Below are 20,554 nucleotides of genomic sequence, written 5' to 3'. Positions count from 1 at the left end.
AGGACCTCCAACCCTCGCGTTCTAATGCCAGGCTTGGGCCCTCCAGCCATACCACAAGCAGCCCTACAGGCACGGAACAAGCTGCCCTACGATTCTGGACTCAACTGTACCTTGGCTGGGAGGTGGGAGAGGCCGGGGACAGCCGGGCAGCAGGGGCTGGCCCTCCTGAAAAGCCTGGCCAGCGTCCTGTCATACAGTCCTCCGGCACCGGGTCTGTTTTAAAATTCAGAGCTTTTCAAATTTACAAAAGGATAATATGGTACATGACTCACATCTCATAGAAGATACTCAAAAGGGAATGCATACATTCCATATTCAAAACCATTAAAATTTCCACAGTGAAATGCACAAATACCCACTCCCCGCAGGATAGAGACTGTTAACCAGGTCATATCCACTCTGTCACAAGACAAGAGGTGAACACCTTGCCAGTGTTCAGAGCTCTCTGGGTTCAGAACTGCAGACCGACCACCAACCCGACCTGTCCCCAAGCACGTGGCACCTCACTGATTAAAAATACATTCACGCCACCATTCAAAGAGTTTGAAACGGAATCACAGGGATTCCTTTGTTTTCTCCTACTTGACTGATTTGATAAACCACGTATATTTTATTTTATTTTATTTTTAAGATGTTATTTATTTATTTGAGAGAGAGAATGAGAGAGAGCATGAGAAGAAGGAGGCTCAGCGGGAGAAGCAGGCAGGGAGCCCGATGCGGAACTCGATCCTGGGACTCCAGGATCATGACCTGAGCCGAAGGCCGTCACTTAACCAACTGAGCCACCCAGGTGCCCGACCACATCTATTTTAAAAGATACAGCTGATCAAGCAGCACAATCAAACCTAAATATAATAAATTCAAAGCCTACACACAATGACACGCAAGCTGTATGCAGGATGAAGACACTACAATTGTATTAACGCGGCCCATCACTGCTTTCTGCTCCCCACTCGGTGAGCCTGACTCGCGAGCAGGTGTAATGGGAAAGAAACAGGAGGCAAGGCTGGGGGCCGCCCCATCACCCACTACCCCCTGCCTGTCTGAGGCAAAGCCACCCAATTCCCAGCAGTGCTCGTTAAGATTCAGAGCATCAAGCGAAAACTTTGAGCAGAGTCGAAGCTACACAAATGCATAATTTATAAAGGAAGTCAGAAACTAGAACATACAGCAAACAGAGCAGATACACCATGGGGCGGGGACGGGGTGGGGGGGGTGCCAAGTTGAAAAAAAAGGAAAAACAGGTTTGCCTCCTTACTCCCATCCCAAAGACTGCTAGAGAGATGTGAACAGTAAACCTCGCAAGGAGCACATCAAATGGAATTTCCGGCGCCCGGCCCTGCAGCACCGCACAGATCTCATCAGTAGCCACCAGCCGCCGCGGGAACCGACGCGGGAACCTGGCGATGCCCCATCTGCATATTCCTTTGTTCGTTTCCGCCGAACCGGAGCCAGCGAGGTTCCTGAATTTATGAGTCCGTTCCCTACCTTCAGCCAGAAGCCTCATTTAGGTTTCAGCTCTCTTTTTTGAGGCTCAATTCTCTCTATAGTTCCCTGCATTTAAACTCTGCCTCCACTCCTATAAGGCTAATGAAAAGGGAAGAGACAACAGGTAACTTCCCAACGTGGAAAATCACCGTCGTGTCCACAGCCCTCCTCTCCGTCCTGCGTGCCACAGCGCCCCTTTCTCACCCCTCCCACCCCCCCAAACCACCCGGGACCCTGGGTGCACACTTACTTCCTACGTCCCAGGCCCTGGAGAAATTCGGGTCCCTAAAAATCAAACGAAAGAGCTGCATACAAAATAGGTTTATTATAGAGACCGTAACTGCTTTAAAGAAACTGAAGAAATCCCTTCTTGCAGGAGCTCTACACTGAATCTTTCTGTGATGCCTCCTGAAACCGTCGTCTCGCTGATGCCACCTCGGCCAACCTGGACGTCTGTGCGGGCGTCCATCAGGGACACACCCCACCCTCCTCTGAGAAGCCACCTTCTCGCAGTAGGCGGAGGGAGGGATGCCTTTTCTTACAACACCGTATGGGGTTAAAGTTTAAAAAGAAAATCCCAGTAATTACCAGTCTCCTTACCTAAAAAGTGAAAATAAAACTACTTTGTCACAGAGAACAGGAAGATACAGTCGCTTACAAATTAACTCTAAATAATTCAACAACGTAAAATCCAAATGCACTAAACTTCAATGCTGTTAAAGCCCCCGGTCAGGCAGGCCTGCGGGGCAGAATTCAACGGCATGCGCGGGGTGATGGCATCTCTTCCACGCTGGAACAGGACAGCGCCTTTAGAGATGCATTTTCCGGGGCGCCTGGCCGGCTCGGTCGGTGAGGCGTACAACTCTGGGTCTTGGCTCAAGTCATGATCTCAGGGTTCTGAGGTCGAGCCCCACACTGGGCTCCAGACTCGGCAGGGGGGTCTGCTTGGGATTCTCTCTCTCCCTCTGCCCCTCCCCCCAAAATAAATAAATCTTTAAAAAAATACATACTCTCAGGTCGCCCATGTCTGTTGGTGGGCTCCATTGGTAAACGGGTAAACTTTACAGTATATGAATTATATCTCAATAGAGCTGTTAAAAAGATGTATTTTTAAGGACCACTACGCAACACAGAGGCACCCAAAGAGAACTCGGGTGGAAGAGGAAGGCTCAAACCGCGTCCACATCATTATTATTCTGAGTGTGTACACACACACGTGCAAAGACACAGAATAAAAAACGGGACGTCACAAGTGGTTTCGATCTCTGAGGAGAGGAAAGTGTGGATGATTCCTGGTTTTCCCTTTATACCTGGCCTTTCTGTGTATTTTCTAATTCTCCACTATAAACAAGTTATTTCTAGAAGCAGGGCAAAGCCATCAAATGATTCTATTACAACAGTCAAGGATCTCTCTCGTGCGTGCATGCACGCGCGCGCGTGTGTGTGTGTGTGTGTGTGTGTGTGTGTGTGTGTGTGATTTTCATGACATTCTGAAGGCAGAGAAACAGCTCGCCCGGCCGGCGGCAGCTTAGACAAGTATCCAAGGCAACGAGCGCGCTGGGATCGTGAGAGGAAACGCAATGCAGGCGGCGGCGCGCTCCCGGGGACAAGCCGGTTCTCCGTCCCGAGCTTCCAGCCTCACGGAATACAGCCTTGTGATCCGCAAAAACCTGGTCCTGGCAGAGCGAGTACAGCGAAGGGTTTCCATCCCTCTCTCCTCCACTCCTTCCCAGTTTAGCGCACAGCATAAACCCCTGCTGCTAAAATTCCTTTCCTGGGAATGAGATTTTCCTTCAATAAACGGGCTGATTTCAAGGCTGCTTAGAGCTTTCTTTCATTTGATAAGACCCTGGGTCGCCGCTTTCCCACTCCTGATGCAAATTAAAACGGGCAGCACCACGGTGGGAGCAAGCTGTTTGTTCAGGACTAGCTTCTCTCCCACTCTTGCTTATCCAGCGGTCTGATACCCGAGACACGCACTCGTAGAGACAATCCCACGGCAAACAACATGACTCAGAGCTCCCACGCAGGCTGAAGACGCAGCTCCGTGGGGCCTGGGCCGCCCTGATAACTGGCACTCGCAACATCGAAGTCCAGGGGTGCGAAGTGGGGCTACTTCCTTCCGCTCCCGTCCCGGGTCCTGGCTGGCCGGCAGGGCTGACGAAGCAGCACTCACAGGTCGCGCAGCTCCAAGGGGAGGGCCCAGTGTACCCAGACCACGGGGCCACGGAGAGGGTCCCAACCTCATGAACGATGTGGGGCAGAGCATGGCTCGGGGGCTCTCGGGAAGGCTCCTCCAGACGACGGGAAGGCAGGCAGGCCCGCCAGCAGGGTGCCGCGGTGAAAGGGGAGGCCCGCACGCGGCGCGGCAAGAAGGCAAAGGGACGGGGAAGAACCAAAAAGGAGGAAAGAAACTTCCACCCCAAAGAGAACGGGGACAGCGCGTGCGGCTGCGGGGCGGCAGCGATGAAAGGCCCAGGCCCATCAGAGGTCTGCACGCTGACACTCTGAGAAGGCTCCCGTTCGGAGGCTCCCACGGGGAAAGGATGCGGCAGACATCTGCCACCTGCGGTCCTCGTAACCTGCTCAGCACCTTCCGGACATCTTGGCAACTTCCCATAGTACGGGCTCTACCCTCCCAAGGGAGAAGATTGAACAACTGTGAGTCACTCTCACAACGAAGGGGCCAGTGTGTGGCCTCCCTCCTCCAGGCAGACGCACCTGTCTGATCCAACAGGGCCAGCCCACCCTCCACAGGGAGCTGCATGGCAGCGGCACCACGAGGAAGGCACCAGAAGGTGCTTCCCAAGGTCCCAGCTGTTCAGCCCCCTTGGCGTCTCATAACTTCAGAGTCTGGCTCTAAGTCGTCCCAGAGAGCCTTCAACAAATTCCTTTTCGGCTCACCTTGCATGGACTCTGGTGGCTGTAACTAAGAGCTCTGGGACTCTTCGGGGGACAGGACATTCTGAAGCTGAAGCCATTGTTGGAGCTCAGGAAATGGGCACATTGTAATCATCACCTGCTCGAGGGTCATCACACCCGGGATTTTCCAAGGTGCCGTCATCCCAAAGAGTGGGACCCTAACCCCCTGTCTCACACAGACCAGCTGACCATGTGTAAAGGAGACGAGAAGGGAGTGACAGGTCAGAGCTGGGCCATCAGGGAACCGCCACCATCAGAATCTCCCCACGCCCTGAACAGAACACAGTCTGAAGCTGCCGAAGAAGCACCTTGACCTCACGGCGCTTCGGGTCTACAGGTGGTGCTGGACGGCAGGTCTGCAGAAGAAGAGGCTCAGAAGGTTCCTAGGGGAGGGCCCAGGAACAAGAGCCACAGGGGGCCTGCGCACGCCGGGGCAGGCAGGGAGGACTGGGTGGGAGGGGGAGCGGCGGGCCTGCAGCGGGCGGCCAGTGGCTTTCCCTGCCACCCACAGAAGGACAAAGGCTTAGCAAACCTCATCTCCCTAAAATAATGTCAGAACTCCCCCCACAGGGCACTTCTCTAAGTGAGGAGTGACCACAGGACAGGGCCACAGGTGAGAACATAATTCTCTGGAAGTCCCGCCGGTGGAGGTGACAGCACCGAGAACTTCCTGGGGGCTGGGGGCTGGGGGCTGCTAAGGCAGCTGACGGCAAGCCTGGGTCTACAGCCAGGCCCACGGCCCAGAATTTAAAGTCACGCACGAGCAGAGGCCCCTCTCCACCCGCTGCTTCAAAGCACAAGTCAGGATCTGAGCGGTGAGGCGTCTCCTACAGCCCGCCAGCGGCTGCGCACTCCTCTCCTCGACACTCCTGCAACTCGGCCCAAAATGTTTTGTCTTCGACATTCTCCATCTGCTCTGCTCTCAGAAACTGTTGTGAAAACATGCAACACACCGTGGTGCGTGTGAACAAAGCAAAACCTCACCTAAAAGCCGGGTCTGCGAACGGGGTGGGCTCTTCTGCTGACTGCCATGCACAAGGCTCCGTCCTGAAGGGGCCATAAAAACCATTCATCATCCCCACAGAACCTCTGACTTGAGGAACAAGGAAAGAAAGCAAGCTAGGTGAGTGCTGGTGGCAGAAACTCTCCTCTTGGTAGAGTAATTTTAGAGAAAAATCCAAGTGGAACCTCAGAAAGACAATATTTAGATGGATTATTTTTCCTTTAAAAAGAATTTGCAAAACCAATTTCGAAAATGAATGATATCCTGCAGGGAACGTTTCGAACACGAATCAGAGCAAGGCCTCTGAGCCTCGGAAGGCCAGGCCCTTCCCCCAGGAAGGCCACCTCGCTGCCCCCTCTCTGTGCCCCCGGCCCTGACCCACCAGGCCGCTCAGACCGACGCACGTGGCTGCGGGAGCCTCTATTCGTGGGTGGGCCATTCTGGACTGTGGGCCTGTCCACCTCACCAGGTCACCTCGGAAGCTCCCGGCCCTGGGACCCTTGCTCACAAGAGGAAGGTCCTGGATAAACATGGGAAAGAGAGAGGACGCGCCTGCTCTTTCAGAAGCCGGATGACAATCAAAGACTCCCCACCACTCCGGCAGTATCTCTGGGGCCCTCCGCAAATACCAGGAAAAGAGTCGATATTCTTCTCCTGTAACAGGAAATCCACCTACGACAGCCAACCCTGGGGACAGAGACAAGTCATCTTCACAGTCATCGACACAGAATGCGGGGCCCAGCTGCAATCTTAATGCCATTTCCATAGTGCTTCCCACTGGGAAACCACGGAGATCCAATTTGTTCTTCGTGGAAGTGTCCATAGATAAATGCTGTCGCATATTGAACGTAAGCACAAAAAAGAAGGCGTAAGAGGTAGGGGCCTTCCTCAAATGCCTGTGGCATCGGCGGGAGTCACGGGCTTGTGGGATGACACAGGCAGGGCTTAGCGCTCACTCTGTCTGACACAAATGAAGACAGGTCTGCAAGGAGCAGTGACATTCAGCCTGAGTCTAGAGAGAGAACTCGCAGGCCAGCCAGCAGCGCTAGGCAGCGCAGGTCACGGGCGCGAGGCGGGAGGATGGCCGGGCAGGCTGCGTGCCACGCCAAGGGGTGTCCTTCACCTACATGAAGGGGCTACACGGGGGATCCCTGGCTCTGGGGAGCTGTTGTGACGTTTCAGGTGCTTTTGGTTCTTTTTACGACTGCACACATGCACTAATACATATGATTTCACCCTTAAAATCCCACCCACAGTTTTATGGCCTTATATCTTTGACAACGGTTTTCAAATCAGCTTAAATTAAAAGTTCAGAGAAAAGTACCCCTATCATCACAAGATACAGGCTTCAGAGAAAAAATTAGTCACAGAGAGAAAGCCGGGAATCAGAATGACTTCAGAGATCTCAAATGGAAGGAAAGCAAACCAGATTTCCAACCCAGAATTTCACTACTAGGCAATCGATTAAGTGTGATGAGCATAAAATTAAGACTCATATAAAAAGCCCGTCCTATTTTTATTTTTATTTTTTTAAATTTATTTATTTGACAGACAGAGATCACAAGTAGGCAGAGAGGCAGACAGAGAGAGAGGGGGAAGCAGGCTCCCCGCCGAGCAGAGAGCCCGATGTGGGGCTCGATCCCAGGACCCTGAGATCACGACCTGAGCCGAAGGCAGAGGCTTTAACCCACTGAGCCACCCAGGTGCCCCAAGCCTGTCCTATTTTTAAAGATAAAGGAGAGAGGACTGTGTACAGAGTTGTAAGTGGACTCACGAACACAGTATGAAGTCATCACTGACACACCAACATGCTGGCCCAAAAGGCTGAAACTGAACATGACCGTGCCTCACCATGAGACTGCTGGTCTGCACGAGATGCAGGGGACAGAGGAACAAGCCAGATGACACCATGAAGGCAAAATCAGTAGAACCTAAACATGAGACACTCTCTAGCACCAGCACAACGAGCCTGGGCCCCTTCTTCAAAAAGTCAACTTGTTTAAAAAAAAAAAAGGAAAAAGTTCTACCATAAACCACCGTAACCGGTAGAACTTGGCTTTAAAAACAGCCGTGAAAGACATCATAAAACAGCCAGACAAATGTGGACACGGGCGAGGCATCCGATGGTGACGAGGCAGCAGAGCTGACGCCTCAGAGTGAGCTCCGGGTCGGGGGCCGGCAGGAGGGCGTGCACTCCACGGTGCTCTGAATTCAGGAGGAAAGAGTCATCCCGTGTCTACGTGCTCTCATGGGACTCAAGAACACGCAACGGGAGGAAGGCAGCCGATACGGCACAGCGTGAACGACGGCTGGACCTGAGCGGGAGATGCGGCGTTCTGCACCGCCCCAGTCTCTCGACTGTTGCAGCTGTCTGAGGGCTCTTCGGAACAGACTGGAGGCCACCTCGCTGAAGAAGACAAAACCAATCACAAGATCCCAAGCAAAACTGTGTCTGTTGCTTCAAATTAGCTTCCAGGTAAATAAAAGTATTTTAGTTCCCACAGAAGGGTAAGTTCTGGAAACCGTTCCAAGGCCCAGACTGCATGTAACTGCGCCCCTCCAAAATTCAGCAGCAAGACCGGAGCTGCGGCAGCCCCCCAACCTCAGACCCACTTCCTGCCGTCCCTGCTGACCTGACAGCAGGCACGCAGCACCTTCCCAAACTAAGCCTGTGTCAGAGAGCTTTCTGGGTTTTCTCTCAGCAGTGAATTCCAACCTGTCCAGAAAGCCGAGCTTCCTCTGGCCTCCTCTTTATCAGCGACACGGGATGCTCCTTCCAGGCATTTCTACCATGGGCCCAGAGACCCCATCGGGAAGGCCCACAGCCCGCTCACCCCTCTCAGCGGCGGCTACCCAATAAGGACCACCCAGGAGCCCAGCTCTGAGACTACCACCGGCTGCCCTGTCCCCAGACAAAGGTTTCCTGGCCGGCATTTCACCCACAGCAGGCCGGTGAATCGGGTCCCCTGCCGTTAGCTGACCACACCACCCCGAGGGCAGGGAGCATTACAGCCTCATCGTATTCTAATTACTAGTCAAGTAAGTGAACCCCACTGAACCCTCCCTACGAACGACAACAAACACTCGTGGGCTTTAATGAGCTACGGTAATTGACAACAATGGGAACATTATACATCACACGAACAAAACTCAAATGTTTTCCGTCTATATCACATTATGTTGTATAATTGAGCTTTTGCTGCCTGTACCAGGAATAGGAAATGTTTTACATTCTGCTTAGCTGACTGTATAATGAAAGTAGTAAAACTGAACAGATACGGGGCTGGGGGGGGGGAAGCGGGAGGTGATGAAAGGAGGAGGGAGAGGGGGAGGGGAAGGGGAAGGAGGAGCAGAGAGAGCGGGTAGAGGAGGAGGGGGGGATGCAGGGGAGGAGGGGGAGGAGCGGGGAGGAAGAGGGAGGGGGGGACACCTCCCCCTCGCAGTTCTCTCCTCCTCCAGCTTAGTGTCCTGCTGCCCTCTGGCCTCTCTCTCTCTCTCTCTCTGTCCCCGTCCCCTGCCTCTCACCCACCCCAAATCTGTCCCATGTGCATCACCCCCCTGTGTCAGGGAAAGGAAATGCTAGTCACTCCGCTCTGAAGCCTGGAGGCTCTGCCCCATGTCCTGGTGCTCTGTCAAACGGACGTTCACTTTGCACGTCCCCTCGTCCCCTCGGTTCACTGCCTTAGGCGTCAGCCTGTCTGTCTTCCGGGACAGCAGCACGTTCTTAACTGCTCCCCTCCAACCTGGCCTCTTCCATCCGCCTGTGCGTGAACACCGCCATGCCCCCTAAGCGGGCTGTCCAGGATGCCGGGCCATCTCCCAGAGGCACCCTTGCAGTGGTCCCCAGCCTGCGTGACCGGGCTCTGCCTGATCTGTCGCCCACCTTTACACATGTCCTCGGGCCCTGCCAACAGTCCCCAAGACAGATGACGCTCTCTCCTGTGTCTCACCTGGCCTCTGCCCAGAATGCCCTTCACCCCACAATTGGCTCCACTGACTCCTGACAACCTCTGCCTGGCCCAAGTGACCCGCCTCTGGTCCGTCCTCCCAAAGCCCTCACCTGCGGTGAGAAGCCCACGCTGGGCTCCGCATGGAGCATTGCCAGCCCTCTCACGGCCCCTGCTGGAGACAGAGACACCCGAGAGCCACTCTCCAGAGATAGCGAAGCCCGCGTGCACTCGCCCAGGAGCCTCAGGGCACGGGAGCCTCTATCGCTGCCGGGAGCACAGCACGGGTGCCAAGGAAGACAGAAGTCTGAGAACCACAGGCATGGCCAGGTGCGTGCCCTGTGCTGGAGAAGAGCTCCCGAGCCTGGGGCTGGACATCCCTCCACTCTGCACACAGAGCAGGCCGGTCCCAGGCGATCCGGCACAACTGCTTCACAGACACCAGTGCATGATGGTTTCACACTTACTCCAAGACCCTCGTGTGTTTTAGAAAGTTATGTAGAAGCACCCACACGTGTGTGAGAAACTAGTGTGCGCGACAAAAGTGGCACACCCAGCTGAGGACTGAACGATGCTCCGGGAACTAACCCTACGTGGGGGAGAAAACAAACTAGATCTGTATGGCGGACCCCAGGGAGGAGGCAGCCTGAGACACCAACAGCAGGACCTGAAAACCTGTAGAAAAGAAAGTGCGGAACAGCCGCAGGACCCCTGGGCAGGGGGTGGGTGTGCAAACAGACGAGCAAAGTCTGCAGCCAGACCTGGCACAGGCGGGAGAGAGGACGGACCCGAGTGCGCACACACGCAGGACTTATACACGCACACGCGCGCACGCGCACACACGGCCTTTATGTGCATGGATGGGCAGACGGATGGGCAGGTAGGCACACGGGTAGGTAAACGGGCAGCTAAAGAGGTTACGAGTGAATGAAGGGGCTGGTGCACAGACGGCACCTAGAGAGACAGGCGAGTAGACGGAAGGGCGGGTAGAACGCAGAGACGGAGTAAGAGCAAACACATTGGTAGGTAGAAAATGCATAAACAAATGGGTGGGTGGGCAGGACAGACAGACAGAAGTCTGAAATTAGCCTCGGGCAAATAACTTCCTACAGTGTCATCCCTAAAACAAAATCATGCAAATACAAGGGACAACAGAACGACTCCCAGAGTCCAAGTTACTCAAGTCCGTGGACCGGAAAACCGTCAATCGCCAGGACCGCCGCCTAGCTGCGCGCGTATCTTAAGACCACGTGGGAAACTGTCAGTGAGTAAGGACGCCAGCTCCTTCAGAAATGTACTGGTAAGAGAAGCCCACAGAAAAGGACCCTTGTGCGGCATCCCTACCGCCTCCTGAACCCTTGACCTCCACACAATTCTCATTTCAAGCTCGTGGGTAACCGGACAGCAGGAGCCGGGGTCAGAGCAGCTCCCAGGTACAGCTATGGTCTGGTCTAGAGCGAGCTCACCCCTAGGCACGCAGGCTGCACAGGTCAGACCCCCACCACAGACTGCGACCAGACTGAAGGAGAGCTGTTCCCCGCGCCACCTGGGTCCTCCCCCACGCAACTTTCCATCTCCAAACACGGGTGAGCGGTACTGCCGCTATCGCAGACTTCCGGACGGCAGCTCAAGAAGAGAAACGCCCCGGTGATCTGAACCAGGACTGAAACCCCACTCTGTGCTTTCTGCAGCCAGCCCAGCCCGTGTGTCTGGAGCGGTCACTAGACGAGACACCTGAGGCAGTCCCTCCAAGCAAGCGCCTCCACTCGGGACACCCGCCAGGGCGCAGCCACACCAGAACCCTGCCCAGGGCTCCCAGGCGCCAATTGACGCATTTTCACAGCCTCTGAAAGCTCGGGAAGGGTTTCACAGAGCATCTGCTCTGCCATCTACCACCTCCCCACATTCTCTCCCTTCACTTCCAAGAACACGAGACTGGCAAGGTCACATCACTGTCATCACGAACTATTACTCCGTCGAAGAGTAAGACCGAATCCCAGGCCGTCCACAGTTTGACTCTGAAATCCTGAGCCAAAGGTACTGTGTTTCCTTCCTCTTGACTTGGCTGCAACCTTAACCTTGGGCTCCGGCAACACCTGCCCCTAAACCTCCAGCTCCGGGGCCACCTGGGAGCATTGCTAGCTACGGACCAACCTCAAGACCTTTACGGTACTAACCCCTACTTAGACGCATTTTACTTGAATACAAAAGAATCCACCAAAGTCATCATTCTCTAGACCCACACCGCGGGGACCTCCATCTGAGAACAGACTGGACAGACGGGGGAGCCCGGCTGCGGCACGCAGGAGGCTTGCAGAACTCAGGGCCAGCCTGCCCCACGTGCCTTGGGCTGGGGGCGGATGTTTCCCCGCAGGGATACCTGGGGGTGCCCGGCCGCGTGCAGCCTGCCTCCCACCTTCTGTGCCAACAGCCCCTGGGGCAGCTCTCTGCTTCCCTTCCATCAAAACACCAGCTCTGGGAGTTGTTCCAGGACAGTCTCTCCGTTTGCAAAGACGGGGCACCGGCTTCAAGCCCTTCTGGAACGCAGCCGCACCTCCCCGGAGACCGCTACCCAGTCACGAGGCAAGGCCGCTCTCACAAAAGCGAGTCCGCCGGCACTCAGCGCCCGCACAGAACACGAGCTCAGGAAAGCTCCCTTTCTTTCCGGTGCTTCACAAGAAATCCTAAAACACGAAGTCTTTTCTTCTCCCGGCATATCCGCGACTTCCCTTTCGTGACTACGCGTACAGCTCAGTGCTCGACTGGAGCTGGCTCCATGTTCCTGGGATTTTTGTTTCTGCCAAGCAAGGGCGCCTCCACGAGCAGCCCCCAATAGAGACGCTGGGTGCCGAGTGTCTGTGGAGCGACCCTGGTCGGCAACATCCCACACATACTGTCCTAACTCGCTGCCGGGGACTCAGCGTGTCCGGGTCCCGCTCTGGGAGAGGACCCTTGGAAGCCCGTACCGCTGGGCCCTAGCCTCCGCCCTACGTCCCCCTTCCCTTTGTGGGTTCACGGAGGTCGTGGTGGCCACGGTTACGTGCTGAGTCTCGAAGTCCTGCGAGTGAACCGCTGGAGGAGGGGGTGGCCTTGGGCCCTCTGACCATGCGTACCCCCGCTGTGCAACCAAACGCTAGTCAGCATTTCTCCCCTCCATTCCCTCAACCCCCCAAGGAATGCACCAACCCCTCCCAACCCCCAGCTTTCCTACAAACAGCACTGGACGGCTCAGAAGGTACCCTACTCTCCAGGTCCCTGAATTTAATGTGTATTAGCACTCGATTACAAAGCAGACCTCCAGGCAGACCTTCTGCTCTGAAAAACCCGCCGTCTGTGCCACAGCCTCCCCATCCCGGCGTTCACTGCTCTCCCAGCTCCTCGGCAGCTCCTCTCCTGGCGCGACGGCAGAGTAAGCTCGATTTAAGGTCATTCTACGTTTATCCAACAAAGTCCACAGGTCAGACTGCCTGGGTACAAGTGAGATTATCCTTGTGGGCGGACATGTTTCTCATCACGAAAGTACACAGCACAGCGGGCAAGGTGGGCAGCAGATCCCGCCCCCGCCACAGGCCCTACTATTCACCGAGTTCAGGAAGAATCCCCGGGCATATCAACAGGGGAAAGCGTAGCGTGCAAGGTGGGACGCCCCGGGAGAAGTCCGTGGTGGCCACCAGGGGCAGAAAGACCAGGGAAAGACACGCCCGGGAAGCGCGGAGCACACTGCACGGCCCGGCAGCCAGGGCCACGTCCAGCTGCGTCCACACCCCGCTAAGCTGAGGACCCCCCGTGTCAGGCATCCAGGAAGGGCCCAAGGGGCGGCTGCCTCTGCTCGGCAATGTCTCGGCCGGCCAGACGCAAAGGCGGCCGCTGACCGGCACTGGAGCCACCCGAAAGCTTCTTCTCTGACTGGTCAGCAGGAACACCACCGTGTGGCCCCCGGTGGGCTCCCCAGGAGGGCTGCTCTGGGACCCTTCACAGCTGGTGGCCTGGGCCCAAGCACGGGTGACCCTGAAGAACCTGACGGAAGCTGTGCGGTCTGTAGCCCCCAAGACACAGAGCATCATTCCTCCCACGGTCACACCGGCCCAGAGCCACGGCAAGGGAAAAGGGACGGGAGCGTCACAGCGACATGGCAGGGACAGGCTGTGGGGTGGGAGCCACTGTGTGGTCGTCTCTGGAAAACACAGCCCCCAGGCTACCTGCTGGACACGTATCACATCCTTCCACGTGCAAAATGCACCGACGCACCCCCAAGTCCCCTGGGAGTGCCACCTCAGCCTGAAGACCAGGGTGTCCTCGTCCCCACCGTGTGCAGGGCACACGTGCAGGCCAGGCCTGGCCAGCCGGGGGGAGCAGGTGGCAGGGGGCTCCTGGGGCCGCCCTCTCAGGGCCGCTCCAGGAGCCACAGAAAGTAGCCCACGCTTGCACGGGGCGCTTTCGCCAGTCTGCCCCCTCCCCTTCGTCCCTGCGACCCCCACGTCTTCCAGCCCAAGCAGACACAGCACTTCTTTACAGACTCGGGCGGCTCCGGGAGTGCCCACCGACAAGCCAAGCCCTCGGACACACAGCCACACCCACAGGCTCACACCCTCACCGCCCTCCCCCCAAGGACAGGCCAAGGGCCAGTGCCCACCGTCCCCCAAGAAGGCCGGGGCCACAGCAGAGACCCCCCGGGACCAGCCTGGCCCTGCCACCCGCCCGCAGCCCTCTCTTCATCTGAGGACCCTTGGCCTGGAGACGAGGCAGGGAATGAGGAGAGGGTTTCTGCCTGAGCCCAGCAAGCCCTGTCCCCTCACGCTGAAGGGGCTCCCCGCCTCCCCTCCAAGTCTGTCACTGGCAGCAAGCGGAGGCCAGGCGGCACCTGGCATATTCTGCCCAGAAACGCCCTGGCCTAGGTGGCCGGGTTCACGGAGGGTACCGCGCGTGTCCCCCAGCTGACAGAGCACAGCTATAGAGGCACTGGGCTTGCCGCCACCACAACGGGGACCCCTTCCCTCCAGCTTGCGATAACGTGCTCCCTCTCTCGCTTCCGGGCTGTTGGCCGAGTTCAGCCTGTTGAGGGCCAAATCCGACCACGCCGCACATTACTTACCGTTCATCGCGACCGAGGAGGGACACAGACGCCGCGCACTACCCGCCAAGCCCTACCAGCCCCCGCGAGGCGCTCGGGCGCTTGCCTCCACCTCATCCCAAAGCCAGTGGCACAGGCTTTAGGATTTTAATATGGTAACACGAGCTTTCAGCTTCCCAAATGTGTTCAATGAACTCTCCTGCCTAGCGGTATAAAACAATTTTTTTTTTAAAGATTCTATTTATTTATTTGACAGAGAGAGAAAGAGAGCGAGCCACAAGCAGGGGGAGCAGCAGAGGGAGAGGGAGAAGCAGACCCCCGCTGAGCAGGGCGCCCAACATGGGACTTGAACCCAGGACCCTGAGATCATGACCCGATCATGAGATCATGAGCTGAAGGCAGAGGCTTCACTGAATGAGCCCCCCAGGCGCCCCTCGAACAACCACATTATTATGTTCACTGACTCCGCAGGTTGAGAACAGAGGAAGGCCCTGCGGGTGCTTCTGACCCCAACTCCGCAGGCCTGGGGCCTTAGCCAGAAGCCTCAGTGGCTGGGGGTTGCGCTCCCTCTGGAAGCCTCTCCATATGGCCACAGGCTTTCCTTGCAGCAAGGTGACTGCTCCAGAACCCAGAACCCCAGCAGACCCGAGGGCAAGCCTTTTAGGACCTGGTCTTGGAGGTCCCATGGCCCCTGGTCACAGGGGCAGATTGAAGGGGAGGGAACAGAGACCCCACCTTTCAACGGGCAAAGTGTCAACGTCACTGGCTGCGTGGGGACAACACAGTCTACCAGAAGCAGGGGCCAGATAATTTTGGTCTCTTGGCCCACCTGTCAGTCCGGCCCCCATAGCAGGAGAGTCCAGGCCAAGCAGGCCCGCACATGGCACGGCCCCAGCTTCCACCAAGTCCCGCGCGGAACGGCTTCTAAACCCGGGGCCGGCCGAGAAGCTCCTCCCAGTCGCTGACCGTCTCACGGAGCGACTGCTGCCCGCACAGCTCTTCCGGACCTCGCTCAGGCCGCAGGAGCCTCCTCCGCCGGTACCTCTCACACCCCGTGCTCTGCCGTCGGCCGCGGTGCAGACTCCAAACACAGAGGGAACTCGCGCAGTCAGCGTGATCCCTGAGCTCAAAGTTTAAAAGGACTCCGGAAACCGAGAGGGGCGACGTGTGAGAGGACCACCCTTCGAGAAGGTGAGCAAACACTGACTCGCGCTCGGAGATGTCCTGATATGAAGAGGTTACTGAGGGGCGCCCGGGGGGTGAGTCGGCAAAGTGTCTGCCTTCGGCTCAGGTCATGGTCTCGGGGATCCGGGGCTGAGCCCGCATCGGGCTCTCCGCTGAGTGGGGAGGCTGCTTCCCCCTCTGCTTCTGTCCCCCGCCCCCACCCATGCTCTCTTTTGCTTGCTCCTGCTTGCTCGCTCTCGCTCAAATAAAATCTTTAAAAAGAAAAGCTAAAGGCTACCGGGGATCTCTTACCCAATAAACTGGATGGCCTCACCGTTCTTAAAATCCTTTGTAGCTCCCAGTAAGAAACAGTGACCACGGAACACTACCATACCCCAAACAGCTCAATCCAGAAACCCGAACGCATTTTCTTCTGTCACTACCAGGGCTTCCCCACACCCCATCCCTTCTACTGACTAAGCTGTCAAAGGCTCTGATTTCTCCTTTCTAAATGCCTCCCTACCTGAGTCCTTCGTCATGATTCCCATCTCTAAGCCTCTGGGTCCAAGGGCCATCTCCAGGGCCCGCTGCCCCCAGCAAGCGCATGCGGATAGCACCCATGGGCTCCGCTTCTCTCCATGCGGCCCACTCACACTTGTCTTTAGAAAACACTGCTTCTGCCTGCTCACAGTCCCCACTGCTCCCCACCACCTTTCGGAGACAGGGCCCGACTTCCCCCCTGGTCCTGCTCTAGCACCCGTAATGCCCACGCCCAGCCACGTGGCCCCCCGCTGCTCTGTACGGGGCGGGGGGGGGGGGCATGCCCCGCTGCTGTGGAAATCAGGTCAACAGCCTCCCTGCAGGGGGAATCCCTTCCCCGGGCTCCGCCTCCAGGGCCCCGGCCGGGCGTCGCCCCTGCACACAGCGTCTCCAGCCTTGCGCTTCGCTCCCGCTGCGGAGCGCCCAGACCCGAACTGTGCTGCGGGGTCCAAGGCTGAGTCCCGGCGGCCTGACTGCCGAGTTTCTGCTGATGGGGCTGCCTGCTCCCAAGACCACAGAACTGCGTCCTAACCTTCTTCAAGCTCCCTCCAATGTCCACCCGGAGAGGGCCAGACAAGTCAGCCATCGACAGGCATCTGCTGAGGGCGCTGCCTGTGCGACGCGGCAGAAACCGGAGCGGTTCTCGCTGCTCTCGTGAGCGCCCGTCCCAAGCGGCCAGGGACACTGAGGCCTCTGGGCCCAGGACAAGAGCAGCTGAGACGCAGGCTCCTCGCCCTCCTGCAGGAGCAAGCCGTCCTGCGCCCCGACCCTGGTCCCCGACCCTGCACCCTGACCCCGGGCTCTGTCCACTGGACACGCGGCCGCCCGGCTCGCTGCTGCCGGTCAGCTCGCACCTTCAGCCCCGGAAAGTCCATTTAAACAAGAGAAGGCGGTTTCCACGTGGAAACTGCATGGGCTCTTCTCCAAAGGGCTTTCTCGACAGGAGTTCCGAAATACCAACAGCGTCATCGAGGATAAAGGGACAAAACTAAAAGGCACGCGATCTAAGAAATAAGCCAAACAAAATACGAGCCCCCCCCCCCCGCAAGAAGAACTACATATGGTCGTAACCAGCCGTAAGCGCGAGGCACCACATGTCCCTCCAGTGACCACAAGTGTGCCCGTGAGAGGATTCCCAGTTGCTAAAGCAAAACAACCAGTTGGGGCCTCACAGTGCCTGCCGGTCTCGAAGAATTAGGGCAGGAGAGGGAAAAGGGAAATTCAGGAAGAAAACTTGACAACAGATTAGCCGAAAAGATAAACATTCTTCTTTCTTACTTCCTTTTTTTTTAAAAAAAACAGATGGGTCGATCCTCTATTATCGATTCCGATCCCAACCAGAAAGATGTGAGGACAAGGAGGACAAGACAGGAACGAGCAGATCTCCTTAAAATGGAATGTAAACATCTATGACACAAAACATAGACAGAGTAGCGCCCCGCAAAACTGCGTCCAGGAGCCCACGGTCTCCAGCGCACCTGGCTTCACTGTACCTGCCCAAGCTAACTGAGCCCTTCCGACCCGGCACGGACGCTCAAACTAGTCTCTCCAGCCCAAGGTTTTAAATGGTAATAAAAATGAAAACTATAACAACCAGAAAAGTTATCAAGACTTAAACTGATATCAGCCCAGAGGCTAAGCGAAGATTTCAGGGATATTGGAGGAAAGTTCCCAGCAGGACCTCCCCACAATGCTGCACCCCTAACCAGCAGGGCACTGGTTGATGGCCAAAGCCCTTACAAGAAGAACCCATAGGGCTTGGCGATACTGATGAAAACATCAAAACCCCAATCATATCCCATAAGCCTTACCCACAGAGGCTGCAAGTACTTAGAAACACTTCATTTTTTAAAAAAAGAAAGAAAGGGGCGCCTGGGTGGCTCAGTGGGTTAAAGCCTCTGCTTTCAGCTCAGGTCATGATCCTAGGGTCCTGGGATCGAGCCCCGCATCGGGCTCTCTGCTCAGCAGGGAACCTGCTTCCTCCTCTCTCTCTGCCTGCCTCTCTGCCTGCTTGTGATCTCTGCCTGTCAAATAAGTAAATAAAAATCTTTAAAAAAAAAAAAAATAAAAAATAAAAAATAAAAAAAGAAAGAAAGAAAAAGATTGTATTTACTTATTTTTATGAGAGACGGAGAGAGAACGAGTGGGGGAGGGACAGACGGAGAAGCAGACTCTCCGCTGAGCAGTGAGCCTGATGGGGGACTCCTGGGATCATGACCCGAGCTGAAGGCAGACGCTTCACCGACTGAGCCATCTGGACGGCCCCACAAGCACTTCTGCCAGGAATCCGCAGCCTCGGCAGCCCACCGCACCCCACATCCTCCTGGCGGACAAGCATGGCTGTGACCGCAGGGGTCCAGGCCTCCGTTTGTTGTGCTCTTTGCCTCCCTCCCTGTCGCATAAAACTAGATGCATAAGACAAAGCTGGGAGCTGGTATAAGGGTCCATTTCTTTTTATAGAATCAGAAAACCCATTTGAATCCCACAGTTACACTGCAGTAGAAACCCCAAATCAGCCCACTTAGTAAATTTTTAAAAGTTTCAGAATTCTAGCATCCTTCCCCTAATCTGAGCAATTCTTAGTCTATAACAACTTCAAAGGCAGAAAGACCAGGCCAACTTCCACCTTATTTCATTTTAAAAACCTATAATAAATAAGTCAGTCTCTATCTCTATGTATAGATACACATGAATGAATGAACAGGAAAACTGAGGGTCGTAATGTTGAACCCTCTTGCCTATTCCAATAGAATAATTTGGGGGAGAAGTTAATGTCTCAAGACATTGTCTCACACCCAGACCACGAGCCGACCCAACAGGTCACCCAGCCGAGACACAGCATGTGCAGAAATGGGTACCAAGGAAGTCCCGTGCTAGTCGGCGTGTTTTCTCCTTCTCTGACTCGGAGGCCTGCACCAGCACGGCAGGCATTTCCTGAAAGTTCTCGTAACCTCCCATCTCTAACTTCTGAAATGCACTTGAGCCAACACTGAACAGGGACCGTTGTCACAAGAACAGATGTTGCCGAGTTTCATCTACAAGCGCTTCACGGGAAGAAATCCCACTCACCAACTGGCAATTTACTGTGGCACCAGGCACAACCACTGCTTATTAACATTCGCCACGCTCGAGAAATAAAGGAAGAGAAGAGCCACCCTGTGATGGATATTTTTAATTAAAATGTTCGGTTTTCAGTAATGGCTGGTTCTCTGCTGATTTTTCAAGGTTTTATTCTCGTGCTGTGCCCGCGGCCCTCAGACAAGCTCTTTCCCACACACGGAGGGCACAATACTTTTCTGATTTAGGCCACAGAAGGAGAACGCTGCCGAAGTAGCCTCCTGTGCTGGGTTCACAAGGCCAAGGAGCACGGTTCTGCGTGACCGCGAGCACGACTGCGAGAGCACTGACGCGGGAAGATGTCTCCGTGACGGCAGGAAACGCTAATGTCAGACTGCGAAGCCAAAACTCACCCCTACATTCAGAGAGCTGACAGATCACTAAATAAATATCATCTTCGCTTTCATAAGCCACCAATTCTCAAACTTCCTGGTCTCAGAACCCCTTTATACTCCTAAAAATTACAGAGGATCTCAAAGAGCTTTTGCCAACTAAAACTACCAAAGTGTACCATGTTGCAAGTTAAAACTGAGAGGTTTTTTTCACTTTTATTAATTCATTCAAAATTAGTAATTACAAATCTATTACAAATTAACGTAAATGATATATTTTTATTTAAAAAAGAAAACACTATCTTTCCAACAAAGAGACTTTAATGAGAAGAGAAGCAAAGTTTCTGGTTTTTTTTGTTTTGGGTAACCACTACATACTCAGTAATAATAATTTTAGTCATTTTTTCCCCTTTTTTATTGACATACAATGTATTATTTGCTTCAGGGGTGCAGGTCTGTGACTCGTCAGCCTTACACACTTCACAGCACTCACCATAGCACACCCTCCCCAGTGTCCATCACCAGCCACCCCTTCCCTCCCAGCCCCCTCCCCTCCACCCTCAGTTTGTTTCCTGAGATGAAGAGTCTCTTATGGTTTGTCTCCCTCCCCGGTCTCATCTTGTTTCATTTTTCCCTCCCTTCCCCGATGGTCCTCTGTCTTGCTTCTCAAATTCCTCGTATCAGCGAGATCACATGAGCAAGGTTTCTTGTTTCCGCCATTGGCTTCAGAGTCTGCCCCACTGGGCACGGCGGGACTCTGCTGGTGCCTGTCTTCGCTCTGTCACACGTTCTTCTGACTGAAGTATATGAAGGGGAAAAGCCTCAAGCCGACGGGTAACTGCATCTCTACAGTCTTCAAATAATTGTCAGTATTTGTTGATATTACACCAAAACTCAGCAAGTGGCATGTTCTCGAAGGCTATTTGCAGTGTAGAATCTGAAACCATTTTAAGACCCTTTTCATCCCATT

At 55.1% G+C, this 20,554-nt stretch overlaps 1 protein-coding gene across 1 annotated transcript in view; it reads right to left on the bottom strand.

The window, feature by feature from the left end:
• The window catches only part of RPTOR (regulatory associated protein of MTOR complex 1), a 316,629-nt gene that overhangs the window by 254,981 nt on the left and 41,094 nt on the right, over nucleotides 1-20,554 (bottom strand). The gene's annotated exons all lie outside the window — the stretch shown is intronic.

Source organism: Martes martes (genome assembly GCF_963455335.1).
Source record: "Martes martes genome assembly, chromosome: 16".
NCBI classification, from domain to species: Eukaryota; Metazoa; Chordata; class Mammalia; order Carnivora; family Mustelidae; genus Martes; species Martes martes.
The sequence above is the reverse complement of the archived record's forward strand: the minus strand, read 5'-3'. Positions and strand labels throughout refer to the sequence as shown.